This window comes from Lindgomyces ingoldianus (genome assembly GCF_010093535.1).
Source record: "Lindgomyces ingoldianus strain ATCC 200398 unplaced genomic scaffold BDR25scaffold_54, whole genome shotgun sequence".
Lineage (NCBI taxonomy): Eukaryota > Fungi > Ascomycota > Dothideomycetes > Pleosporales > Lindgomycetaceae > Lindgomyces > Lindgomyces ingoldianus.
In genome coordinates this window covers 312268-326254 of record NW_022985215.1, presented here as the reverse complement: position 1 = coordinate 326254, position 13987 = coordinate 312268, and positions in this window count along the sequence as shown.

The window sequence follows — 13987 nt, the reverse complement described above, 5'->3', positions numbered from 1 at the left end:
AGAGTATAGAATAGTATTAATAGACAAATTCTTTAGAAGACTTAAGAGTTTGTAGAAGGATATATTTATATATGCTAGGGCACGTGACAGGACGTCATGTGCCTGAGGCTAGGCTAAGAGCTCTCTAGGGAGAGTCCGAGGCATGTCTAAGTTAACTGTAACACATAGACTAAGTTAGTATTAAGCTTTTTAAAGAGCTCTAATACTATTTGTATATCTAGCCACGTATATACCTCCCGTCCTGTTCTACGGAACCGTTTGACCAAGCCTCTATACAGCTGTAACTAAGGGCAAACCACGATCCGGCCGTCCTTCTATACTCTATACCTGAGCAGACGAAGGACCTTACATCCGGCTGTCGCTCCCCTCCCCATTGCAAACCTCCCCGGCCTGCGTGCTCCTAACACGGAGCAAGGATTGTAACAGAGAGTAGGGGGGGAAGTTAACAACATTAATATAGTGCCTCTGCAACTATTCGCGCGTCGCTCTTGGTGTGTGTATGCGCGTGTTATCCTGCTAGAATAGATCTCCTCTCTAGTAGTTACACAGGAGACCTTCCTTAAGCGCTTAGATGTAGCTCTTAGCTGAGTAGCTGTAGTAGGGAGCAGCAGGGTGTGAGAGGTATTGAGCAGGAAACACAGGTCACAGAGAGGGAATGCAGGATAGGGGGGTGTAACGAGAGTAAACCTTAGGGTCGAAGGCAGAGGGACAGAGGCCGAGGAGCCTGTATACCCTGTGCCAAGCCCTTAGGGTACTCAGGGGTTGGATAGCTGTAACATAACTGTGACACTAGGTCTCTCTTTATAATCACAAGGGGGCTCTAGTATACCCTCTGTCTGCAATTAATCTAGATAGACGCCTACACCATCTGCCGAGGCTGCTAAGCTGTAGAACGCTCCTCTATTATCTTATGCTTCTACTTCTCTCTAGGATAGCAAAAGCACTACTTCTAGTTAGTGCTAGAGCCTTTTTTTAATAGAGCACTTGTTAGAGAAGCGCATTGTCTGTCTCTTCTAGTTAAAGCACTGCTATGCCTTGTCCCACGCGCGCCTTCTGCTTGCTCTAGCGCAGTTAATCTTAGGTCTGCGCTTGCAGCAAAAGTTAGTAAGATTAAATTTCTCAAGTGTATAATAGGCAGTCTTAGTAGATATGCGTAGCGTAAGGCTAGTGTAAGCCGGATGTCCTAGAACAGGCTAGTATAGCCTCACCTAACCTGTTTAGAGGTTATATAACCTGTGCTTTTGTTACAGTCTATGGTTAGACCAACGTAACTCCACCCGAAGTACTCTACAATCTAGCTAGGTTGGAGCAGAGCTTGTTTATAGACCAACCAGAAGATGCGGAGGCAGCACAACTGCCTATGGCTACAGAAGAGTGCATTGTCTAATAAGAACGAATGCTAAGGAAAAGAGCAAGTCTAAGTAAGTTAGACAAGCTCACTATATAGTAAGCTTACTTAAACTTAACTAACTTGTTCTTAGCACTACTAGATATGTATATAGTTCTAACTTTAAATAACCTTTAAAAAGTGTGTTCAATGTTTAGTTTATTTTTTACATAGACTAAGTAGCATTCTAGCTTTTTAAAGAGCTATAATACTATTTATATATCTTGCAACATATATACCTCTAATTCTATCTAACAGGACTGTTTAACCTAGCTACTATACTGCTGCTATAGAGATAAACTACAATCTAGTTACTCTACCTAACTCTATTAGCCTGTTAGCTATTACGTAGGACTGTACACCCTGCTGTTAGCCTCTACTCTCTGTTCTACTTCCTAGGAACAACATTAACCTAAGTGCTTTCTAAAGTAAGGATTATAACATTAAACACTACACCTCTTGAAAAGTATAACTACTTAACATAACCTTAATTCTAACATAGCTTACATAGCTCTATTAAGATTATTAGAAGTTCTAACAGCTAATAAAGAAGTTCTAGTAGAATAGATAAACAGCATCTAGGATAACATTAAGAAACTTTAATAGATTAGTAATAAGATTAATAGGCTAGTTAGTCTTTATAAAGAAGTAAAAAACTTATGTTAAAAAGTAGCTAAATTTAATAATTAACTTTATAAATCCCTAAACAGCTATAAACTCTATAAATTAAATACATACACTACAAGTAAAGTTAGCTAAACTTTAGAACATATTAACTAAAAAAGTAAGCATTATAGCTAAGAAGACTTTAAGACTAGCCCTTCTAAAGCCTTTTAGAGAATTACTTAAGAACCTTTACCTCTTTTTTACTAGATGCTACCTTTATATGTAATAGAATAGAGAAGCATTCTAAACTAATGCAGAAATAATATTCTAAATAGGACTACACTTAAAAGAACCTTTTATAATCTAGTTCTAACTGCACGCAGATAACTAGATAGACTTTAGAGCAAACAGCACTATACTAAATCCTAAGACTAAAGAAATATTTAGTAGTGTAGAAGCTTTTAAAAAAGCTCTAATAGCTATCTATAAAACTATAGATAAATAAAAGATTGCAGCTAACAAGCTAGACACTCTAAAATAAGAAAAAGAAATAGCCTAGTACTATGCAGCGCGTTTTAGGAAGCATCTAGCTATCTATAGATAGACAGACTAAAAAGCACTCTGCTAAATGTTCTATAACAGCTTAAAAAATATAATAAAAGATAAATTTACACATAATAGAAAACTAACTACTCTTAAAGATTTTATTATAAAAGTAATACTTTATAATAAGAAGTATAAAAAACATAAAAGAGAAAAATAGCGCAGAGCAGCCCTCTAGAAACCTAAGTTTGTTCTAAAGAAAAGAGAAGCCTTTTATTATAATAAAGAACTAATAGACCTTAGTTACATAAAATATACATAAAGCTACCCCTTAAAGAAAAGCTAGGCCTCTAGATATAATAGGCTGCCTTTAACTAAAGAGTAATAGAAATAGCTAGAGGATAAGGCCTACCTAAACTGTAGAAAAGTAGAACATTTCTGCTAAAACTACCTAGACTTTTAAAAGAAGAAGAATACAAATACTACTATAATAATAAAAACTATTACTGCTAAACATAGCCTTATAGATAAAGAAATATTAAAAAGATTAAATAATAGACTTTGCTAGTAATATAAAAGAAACTATTTTTTAAGAAACTACCCTAAACTATATTAAAAAGTAGTTATTATAAACTTTAGTAGCCTTAATTAAGTGTTGCAGGACCTTGTAATCTTTAAAAAATATAAAGAAGAAACTTAGATCTAAGGATATATTATAAACATTAAAAAAAGAGAGAAATAATTCTCTTTTAATAATAAAACGCTAGGCACTTTAGCCTAAAAACTCTCTAAATAGTTCTAGTGTTAAATAGGCTCCGACAGCTAGCTGCTTATAGTATAAGCACTTAAGTAGCAAGAGTAAGAGTGGTGTACAGTGTGCACAGCGTATAAAGTAGGTAAGGTAAGAGTAACATGTTTCTAGTTCTATTACTCTTATCTTTCTTCTATACAGAGAAAAAGGGGGATATCTAGATGTTTACGCACAAAGGTTCACGCACAAGCATTATGTAACATAGATATATAGTCTTACTTATGCGTAATTACTTATATCTAGACTATAACACTGCTGCTGTGTATAGACACTAGCAACTTTTCTTTTTGTCTAAAGAGTTACCTTTTATACGCGTTACCTTTCTTCTGTCTGTGTAGGTCTATCTAATTACGTTTTGCCTTTACTCTACCCTATTTATTAGGACTTGCCCCTAGTAATGCTGTGCGTTAGGATAGGCTAGTTGCGCTATGTAAATAGCTTTTCTTTTCTTTATTCTTTACTTTCTAAGCCTTGCTATACAATCCTCTAGCTCTTTTCTTTTTTATATAGTGCTAGCAGTGACAGATCCTTATAATAAGAAAGATAAGTGTGTATAATATAAAAAAAAACAAAATAAAAAGAAATAGGCTTTATATAAAAGTGTTGTTAGTCTAGTTAGTCTAAGGCATCTTTACGCATAGGATCTAGCTAGTCCACAGATGCTTCTATCTAGACAGAGAGGTAGTTAGTTAGGACTAATAATTAAAAAGCCTAATTTAGTGTTAATCTAGCATTTGCACAGTGCATCCTAGGTATCTTATGCAGACATAGATTTTAAGAATGTAGCAGCCTAAAATAATGTGTCTACATTAATAACATGTAAAACATCTTTATTATTAATTTATACAACATTAATAATAACTTTATAGTTAAAGTAGGTGTTATCTTTAATTGTAAACTTAAATCTTTATAGGGCCTAGTTGTATAATTAGTAGAGGTGGCAGAACTTCTTAATCTCTTCTAGCACTGCAGCATTAACATTATAGCTAGCGCTAGTTAGCATCTTCTAGAGTCTCTTTATGCAGGGGTGTCTAAATTAGTAGCAGAGGCGGTAAAGTTTTAATTTAGTAAAAAAGGACATAGATTTTTCCTTACTAACATTTAAAAAAATGTGTCTTATTTTTATATAATAAGTACAGTAGTTTTATCTTTATGTATAATAATATTTAAAATGTTGTTAAAGTATGCCCTAAGTTAGTTAGCATCTGCTAGTAATAGCAGAAATAGTGTTAAAGTCTCTAAGATGTAGTATGTAACTAGACTAATTAGGTTCTAGATTTGTATAGTACTAATTAATCTCTTTAGTGTCTAGCTTTTAAAGCTAATATCTATTTAGCTAGGTGTTTAATTAATTTTTATATATAAGTTCTCTTATATGTACGCCTTAAGTTAGGACTTGCTAATAATAGAGATCTTTGCTACGCCTATATTTTATAGTTTGCCTTAGTATACTATACAGTATTAGTTGTTAAGAATAAACTGCTTAGCATACTTCTTAGGTTTAATGCTGTAGATGTTCTCTTCTGTTGCATAGTGTAAATAAGCAGCAGAGGTAAGGTAGTTAATAGCTTTTTTAGCATTCTTACTTTTTTATTTTATTTTTTTTATATTATGTAAATTATTTTCTTTCTTAAGGTAACCTTTAAAGTCTTAGATGTACAAAGTAATAGCTTTATATAATAAAGTTTTATTATAGAAATCTTATATAAGGCAACGTACTAGTTCTTTGCTTATGTATAGTTATTATAAAGGTAGTTTAATAACTAATATCTTTCTTTATAGCAGACAAAGCACTTCTTTATTTATATATAGTTGTCTCTAAATTATAGCCTAAACTTAGATAAAGATTTTCTACATTATCTTTTTTTACACAGAAGAAAGCTTTTTTCTTGTTATGTAAACTCTTATTATGCAGAGTTATATTAGTAATCTATGTAGTATGCATTAAGTAGTTTCTAGAGGTATTAGTTTACTCTTTAGTTTATAGTAACTTAAAGTAATGCCTATAAGTTACTAAATAAGGCTTTGCATAAGGGCTTAATAGTAAACATAGCATATTCTAGTTCTAGTTATTCTTAACAGGCTTGTACAATAGCAGTGTGCAGTAGAACATCTTTTTAAAATTCTATTTTTAGTGCTTTTTATGTAAGTGTAAGCTTATTAATTATTATTTTAAGGACTTTATATAAACTTTTGTTAAAGTTTTTTTATTAGCATTATGTAAAAGTTATTATTATCTAGTCTGTCTAGTACTAGCTATAGTTTACATTAGTGTTAAAGTAACTACTTAAAGTGTTATATAAATGCTTTTAGTTATATCTAGAGCCTATGTTATATATATAGTACATATTTACCTAACCTTTTAGAATATTTAGAAAGATGTTTACATACTAAGTTTCTTAAATATTTAGCTATTAATATAAATTAATAAAATTTTTTATTTTATTTATAAAAATGTTATATAGTTAACTTATATAGTTATTATTTTTTTTATGCCTTTTAAAATTATATAATCTTATTTACTAAAAGTTTTTCTTTAGCAGTTTCACTCTAGAGTAGAAGTTTATACAGGTTATAATGTAGTATAGATTGTGCAGGTGGTAGTAGTAGTGTATACACTACTGCAGGCAGTAGTGTGTACAATTAAGAGTGTGGAGCAGGCGTTAGGTAGAGTAGCATATATTGTTTGTATAGTAATTAGTGTAGTGCTAGCTAAGGTGTAAAAGCAGGTAATGCTAGTATATTTAGTGTTAATAGCAGCATTATGTTTAGTCTACTTCTGTGCAGAGCCTTATATAGTAATAAAGGTTATATATAAAGCCTTTTTAGTGCAATTACTTTCTTTTATGCTATATTATATAGCTTTTAGGCTTAAGTACTTTTATTACCTAGCTATAGTGTAATTCTTTTATCTTTTAGCACTTATATAAGCTCTCTTTTAAACACACAGCTAAGTGCTAAAAAGTTTTATAGTATTTATTTTTTAAAATCCTTTATGTATAAACTTAAAAAAGTAGCGCCCTTTTAAGTTATTATATATAGATTAGTAATTATATAACTTATATATAATTAAGTTTATAAGCGTATTAAAGCTTTTAACATGTTAATCTTATTATTCTAGTACTCTAGGCTAGTCTTATTTTGTAGTGTTACCTCTAATATTCTTATGTCTTTTATAAGTTATTTATATAATAGGAATTATTTCTTATTCTTTTTATTATTACATAAAGTTGTTAGTTGCTAGTAGAATTTTATTATAATAGTATAGTTAATTACTTTTCTAGTAGATTGCGCAAGTACTACTATTATCTAGCTACTAGGTTGTGCAGCTTTAATAGCTTTAGTGTGCGCCTTACACTATCTTCTTCTTACTTTGTACAGTAGCAGAGCTTGCTGTATAATGTAAAAGATTAATATACTGTTATCTAGCTACTAGGTTGTACAGCTTTAATAGCTTTAGTGTGCGTCTTACGCTATCTTCTTCTTACTTTATATAGTAGCAGAGCTTGCTATATAATGCAAAAGATTAATCTACTATCTTAAAAAATAAGTACCTAAATAAAGTACTTTATAAAGTATAAGTGCTTTATTATTACTTTTTTTAAAAAATAAGTAATAAAATAAAGTACCTTATAAAGTATAAGTACTTTATTATTACTCTTACTAATTTATAGTTAATTAAATTAACTACTAATTAGTGTTAAATAAGCTCTAACAGCTAGCTGCTTATAGTATAAGCACTTAAGTAGTAAAAGTAAGAGTAGTATATAGTGTGCACAGTGTATAAGGTAAGTAAAGTAAAAGTAATATGTTTCTAGTTTTATTACTCTTGTCTTTCTTTTATACAGAGAAAAAGGGGGATATCTAGATGTTCGCGCACAGAGGTTCGCGCACAAGCATCATGTGACATAGATACGTGGTCCTGCTCGTGCGCGATCGCTCGTATCCAGACCGTGACGCTGCTGCTGCGTACAGACATCTAGAGCTATTTATGCTAGAAATATAGGCAATAACATAATTACTTTAGAGAATGTATAGTGTTACTCTACTAGATAAACATTAGTAATAACTATAGAACATTTAACATAGTGTAATAAATAGCTAAAGTAAAATAAAATATTATAGATAAAAAGAAATAATAGTAGTTTTTTATTAAGATCTATAATTAGAAACTTAAAAGACTAGGCAGACCTGCTAGGTTTAAAGTTCTAGAACTAAGCACTAAGCAACTAAGAACTCTACTTCTAGGGCTAGTAGTTAGCAGGAAAGCTCTTACCCTACAACACAACTACAAACAGTGTCTTCTCTGTAGCAGTACTTTCTATAGCACAGACAATTGCTAATAAAAAGAACACCCTATATAACTAGTACAAACTTAAGAATACTCTAGATAGGCTTAAGAACATCTAATTAACACTTTGTAGAGACTATACAACTGTCTATACCTCTAGTACTAATGCATGTAATAGTACAACACAAAGCATTAGAACAACAAACACTAAGTAGGCTAGTAGCCTACATAGAAAAGACACCTAGATAGAGACTCTTAGAAGGGCACTGCCTTAATATGTAAAGTAATAGACTGTTACACATGTTAGACCCTACCTATTTAAAAAGAACTAAAGAGTTAGCCTAACTACTACTATTAGAACAGCTGCAGATTTTATTATTTCTAATAAAAAGCTGCCTATAAAGAAGACTATATACGAACTTACTACTTAGTAGAGGACTATAAATGCAAAGCAGCTAACTACTATGTTAAAAAATATTAACTTTATAAGAAAAAAAGGCCTAATAAACCTAATAATCTATAGAAAAACATTAACTTATACTTAATAGATAATAAAAAGGAAATATTCTATAATATAAAAGCGCTAGTAGCTGTAAGCTAAGGATTAGAGTAAAGTTTAACCATAACCTTTATGTTTAAAGAATAGATAAAGTTAGCTCTTATTAATAGCAGATGCACTTTTATAGTAATAAACACAACCTAGGTAGAAAAACAAGGCATCCTATTCTAAATTAAGAAAAGGCTGTTTAAGGTAACCCTTACTAATGCTTTCTTACTAGAGTATAGTAGAAAATAAATTAACCTAGAAATGTATAAAGAAGACCTAATAATATAAAATACTAAGAACTAGAAGTCTATAAGGATACTCTTATTAAAAGACAAGTACAATGCAATTCTAGGCTATAACTAGCTTAAAAAGCATAATATTGCTATTAACTAAAAGATAATAACTATTAAAGGCCTTAAAGACTATGCACACATAACCTAGTTAGCATGCTATAATAACTTATACCTAGTCTACAAACAAGCAAAACAAGGTAGCAGTTACTACTTAAAAAAATAAAAACTATAAAAATTCCCTTGCTAAAAGCTAAAAGCTAGAGTAATAAAAGCAATAAAAAAAAGCTAAAGAAAGTCTCTTATAAAGAACTTAAAGCTAATAAAGACATAGAATAGATTAGTATTTATAGAATCTAGGAAGAACACACGATCTCTGCTAAGTACAAGGATTATAGAGACATGTTTAAAACACCTAAGAATTTAGAAGAACTACCTCTACACTAGCTATAGGATCACGCTATAAACCTAATAAAGAACCCTAATCTAAAGACCTACAGGCTTTGCCTCTTAATAAAAATACAGAAGAAAGCTTTATAAGAATATGTTAATTAAATGTTAGTAAGAGGCTATATTTAAAAAAGCTACAGCTTAGTAGCCTTAGCAGTAGTCTTTATAAAAAAGAAAGAAGAAAAAATCTAAGTTTACTAAGACTATTAAACTTTAAATAATAACATAATTTAGAATCAGTTTCTTTTTCTAACATACTTCACAGGCAAGTTGCTCACACACTCGAGTCGCTTACTTTTGCTAAGACCCCACTCTAACAAACTCTATTATAGCCCATAACAACCTGCTCTAGCACTATATAGTATAGTACAGCCTAGAATATTATTTAAATACTACTTCTGCTTCTTACTTACACATTTGTGTGTTATGCCTAGTCTAATTATACTATCTGCAGCGCCTTTAGGATAGCTTACCTACTTTAGCTTACACCTGCTTCTTTACCTTCTTTCTATTACTACGCGCCTTAAACTTATTTAAAGCTGTTAAGTGTAAGCCTTTCTAAATTATTAAGGTTTTTTCTACTTTAATCTACTTTCTTTTATATAATTTATGTTATGTAGCAGCCTTATTAGCTGCTTAAAGCTTAGTAATTTTTTATTATACTAACACTAGCTTATGCGTAATTATTACTGCCTCTTTTAAAACTTTCTTAAACGCCTTAACTATAAAAGTTAGTAAACTATTTATATGCTTCTAAATTCTTATTTTTATAAGTATTAATTATAACTTAAGTTTTAAAGTATTACTTAAGGTTTATAACTGCTAGGGCTTATTATATATAAGTAGTAGTAGTAATAGAGTGCGTAACTTTACATTAAGGCCTATTATAACCTATTATAGGTTAAAAAGAACTAATCTAGCGCCTTAGAACTCTTTTTAGATATTACTAAAAGTAATTACAACATTATAGGCTACTTTAAAGCATAGTAGAAACTTTATTTTTATAATATAAGTAATTTAGTTATGCATAAGGTTTTTAGCTTAGCACTTATACACTTTTTTTAAAGAAGTAAAATAACCTACATTAAGTAGCTATAAAAAGTGTAATAAGTAAAAAGGCACATAAATAGTAATAATCTTATTATCTTTATAGTATTACTAAAAATAAAGTAAGTTATAGCTCTTATAGCTATTAATAACTAGTAAATAGTAGCTGCTAATAGTACACTTCTTTATATGCACATTAAAGTGCTTTAACTAGTCTAGACTAAGCTAATTAGTAGTCTAGCTATGCTTAGAGATTATAATAACTTAATTCTAAAGTAGATTTTTTTTATACTAGTTGAAAAAGTAGTTGCTACTCTAAAAGATAATAAAAAGTAGAATAGCCTACCTGTTGCGTTTGCTAAAAGGTTAACCTCCTAGCTAGCACAGCAGAAGGATATATGTAGACAGATAGCTGTTGTCTACGTCTAGTTACCTAGCTAGACTGCTTTTAGCTGTTTTTATCTCTCTAAACCTGTAATAACTGCTCTAGTAAATATCTAGCCTATTATAAACTCTATCTTATTATAGTTGTGCATGTTATTATCCTAGATGCTATACTTAGCTTTAATATTCTTTATAAAGTTAAACTAGCCTTAAATTACTATAGTATTTTTATAAAAAGATTTTTTATAGTTATACTTATACTTAAACTTTACTTTAAGCTCTAAGTAACACTTAATAAATATATTAAGCTAGTTTATACTAATATAGCCTATATTATGCTTAGCGTGTAAAGAATTAGCTATATTAGCTACAGTTACTAGCTAGGGGGGAAATCCTTATGCATTTAGCTTAAGTATGTGCTAAATAATTACCTGCTCTTTGTTATTATCTAGCTTTTATAAGTTAGCTATATAATTAGCTTAGAAAAGTTATCTAGTGTGTTAGTTACTTATTATTTTTTTATAGACCTTATAAATAGCTGCAGCGTGTTGCTTAGAAAGTGTTATGTTTTATTTAAAAGCCTAAAGCATAAGCTACATCTAATGTTCCTTTAACATGTCTAAGTAGTGTTGTTAGAAATACATTAGTGTAAAAAGAGTAGTGTAGTAAGGTCTTAGCAAAAGTAAGCAACTTAGGTGTATAAGCAACTTGCCTGTAAAGTATGTTAATTATTTAAGATATAATAAACTAACTAAAAGAAACTAAGTACTTTATAAAGTTTAATGTATAAGATGTAAGGACGGGGCTCTGCACCACTCCGCTAATACAACCAAAAGGTACGAATAATCAACCAACGTTGATTTTCGGGTGCAGAATAGTATATATACCTGTCGCACGTAAGCGCCATCTCGGCCTTACATGAGACAGGTTTAATAAGATATAAATAAAAGAAAAAGATAAATAGCTAACAGCCTTTTACACTCTATAAAGATTATATAAGCTGTTAGTAATGCTGTTTAGACTAATAAACACTCTAGTAACATTCTAGAGAATTATTAACACAGCTTTAAACCTATACCTTAATGTCTTTACACTAGTATATTTAGACAATGTTCTTATCTATACAAAAGACAGTTTGGAAGACTACGTACAGAAGGTACAGAAAGTCCTAGAAAAGTTACAAAAATATAGACTCTACCTGCAACTCTCTAAATGTAAATTCTATGTTAGTAAGAGAGAATACTTAGGATTTATAATTAATAGTAATAAAATTAAGATTAACCTAGCTAAAATATAAAAAGTTTTAAAATAGCTAGAACCTACAACAGTTAAAGAAGTAAAAAGATTTCTTAGACTATCTAGATATGTTAGATAAATAATTAAAAACTACTCTAAAATCACCCTACTATTAACTAATGCTACTATAAAGAAACAGGTAGTTATAAAATTTGTCTGAACCTCATACATAAACAGTGCTTTTAAAGCATTAAAATAAGCTATTACTATTAAACTAGTACTACAAATGTATAACCTAAGGCTGGACATAAAAATCTACATAAATGCATTTCTAAAAGCAAGCGGTGCAGCATTCTACTAAAAACAGGAAGACAAGAAATAGCATCTAGTAGTATACTATTTAGTAAAATTCTGAGGATCTAAAGCAAACTATAGCATATCTAATAAAGAACTAAAAGTAATATTAAACGTAGTATAAGTCTAGACAACAGAGCTGCACAGAATAAAAAAACGCTTTAACATTATAATAGACTATGCAAATTTAGTTATGTTTCTAACTACTAAGAAACTATTACTAATGCATGTATAATAGGTAATAGAACTTGCCTAGTTTAACTGTGTTATTAAACATGTTCTTAGAGCTTAAAACTAGTAAGCTAACGCTCTTAGCTATAGACCTAATTACTTTAATAGACAAAAAAAAACTAAAGAGTTTACTCTCTTTAAGGAAACAAAAGAAGAGTTAGTGTACAATAGGCCTAGGCCTATTAAGGAATTCTATGCGCTTATAGTAACTAAACAAGAATAAAAAAACCTAATTTGTAAATATTATAAATCTCTAATGTTTAGACATTCTAGAATTAGCACCCTCTAGAAAAAGCTAAGAGCTGCTATTCTCTAACTTATACCTAAGATAAAGTAATTATGCATAGAGGTACTTAAAGAATGTAATGCATGTAATAAAAACAACCTTTAAAAGCATAAAACATACAGACGTCTTTAACTTATTAAAGCTCTAAAACAGCTATAGATAATAATTACTATAGACTTTATAACAAGACTTCCCCTATTAAAGAAACCTAGTATAGAAAGGATGTGTAACATGATAATAATAGCTTTTAATAAAACTACTAAGTTTCTACATATATAGCTATTAGAAAAAACTATTACAGCTAAAAGATTTATTTATAAACTTAAACAAAACATAGTTTTAGTACATAAATGCCTTTAGATTATTATCTTTAATAGAGATAAGCTATTTACTAGTAAGTTCTAGAAAGCAGCTATAAGGCACCTAAGCGTAACTTATAAGCTGTCTACAGCCTATTACCTATAAATAGACAGTTTAACTAAACAAATAAACACTAAAGTAGAATAATACCTAAGATAATATATATCTTACAGCTAAAATAACTAGGCAGAATAGCTTCTTATAGCATAACTTGCTATTTACATAGTAGAATCTGCAATAATAAAAGAAACCCTATATAAAGCTAATTTTAGATATTACCTCTACTTTATGCTTTATAAAAGTTAGCTTATAAACTTACTAAAATTAATTAATTAATTACTAAACTTGTAAAACATATATAAGAGGTTAGTAATTAAAGCTAAATCTAGTTAGAAGACTATAGAACAATATGTAAATTAAACACAACAACCTAGACTAGAAATCTGCTCTAAAGACTATGTGTACTTTAAAACTAGAAACTTTAAAATACCTAGACTCTTTAGAAAGCTTGTAAAAAAAAGAATAAGACATTATAAAGTTCTTTAGACCTAGTGCAACAACTATAAGCTAAAGCTTTTTCTACATATAAAGATACACCTATAGTTCTACATCTTAAAGTTAGAAAAAGAGCCTAAAGAAATTCTCTTGTTAGCATAAAAATAATAAAAAACAGAAATAGAATATAAAGTAAAATAAATTATTAGTAATTAAAAGAATAAAAAAAATTCTTAGTAAAATAGTTTAGATAGCTTACTAGTAAAAATACCTAAAAATTAGCTAAGAACTTGGAAAATGCGCAGCGGTTGGTGTAGAAGTACCTCTAAACTTTTCTAAAAGAAACTAGCTAGGTAATAAAGCACTTATTTTAAAAAGAATAGCTATGTTATTATTGCATAGCAGCAGCCTTTCGAGACAAGTACCTGTAGAAAGAGGTTAGAGAGGCAACTAACCCTCTGCTGCTGCCTTAAAAGCTGCTATCTTATCTAGAGAGAAGAGGTCCCCCTCTAAGTACTGCGCGCAGTAAGCTTCTAGCAAATCTAGTAATTTTTAGATATAATCCTATCTAGAACACTCTCTTTCTAACACCTTCTTTTTTTTCTCTACTTTCTTAAGAAGTTTTTTTACTAAGCGTAAGCATTTGTCTGTAACTTTCTGCTTATAAAC